Genomic DNA, 553 nt, shown 5'->3' on the forward strand with positions numbered 1-553 from the left:
CCCCCCCCCCCCCCAAATCCACAGCCCCTGCCCCAGGACACTCCCCAAATCCACAGCTCCCCACCCCTGATGTCTGACTCCGCCCCATCACAACCCTCATAGCCCCGCCCCTGCTGCCTGACCCCGCCCAGCACAACCCTCATAGCCCCACCCCTGCTGCCTGACCCCACACAGCTCAACCCTCATAGCCTCGCCCTTGCAGCCTTGACCCCGCCCAACACAACCCTTAGCCCCACCCCTGCTACCTTGACCCCCCCCAGCACAACCCGCATATCCCTGCCCTGACGCCTTGACCCCGCCCAGCACCCTCACAGCCCTGCCCCTGCTCCTTGACCCCACCCAGATATCGTGGCCCCACCCCAGCAGCATCATAGCCCTGCCCCTGCTGCCTCGACTCTGCTCAGCACCCTGATAGCCCCACCCCTGCTGTCTTGGCCCTACCACTGCACCATTGTAGCTCCACCCTAGCACCCTCACAGCCCTGCCCCTGTACCCTCATAGCCCCACCCCTGGGGCCTTGACCCCACCCAGATCTCTCATAGCCCCACCCCTG

The 553-nt window shown here is 66.4% G+C and overlaps 1 protein-coding gene across 1 annotated transcript in view; it reads right to left on the reverse strand.

Annotated features, from left to right (window-relative positions):
* Window positions 1-553, reverse strand: part of HCN2 (hyperpolarization activated cyclic nucleotide gated potassium and sodium channel 2) — a 30,191-nt gene that overhangs the window by 14,556 nt on the left and 15,082 nt on the right. The window lies entirely within an intron of this gene.

This window comes from Hylobates moloch, unplaced genomic scaffold, assembly GCF_009828535.3.
Source record: "Hylobates moloch isolate HMO894 unplaced genomic scaffold, HMol_V3 SCAFFOLD_15, whole genome shotgun sequence".
NCBI classification, from domain to species: Eukaryota; Metazoa; Chordata; class Mammalia; order Primates; family Hylobatidae; genus Hylobates; species Hylobates moloch.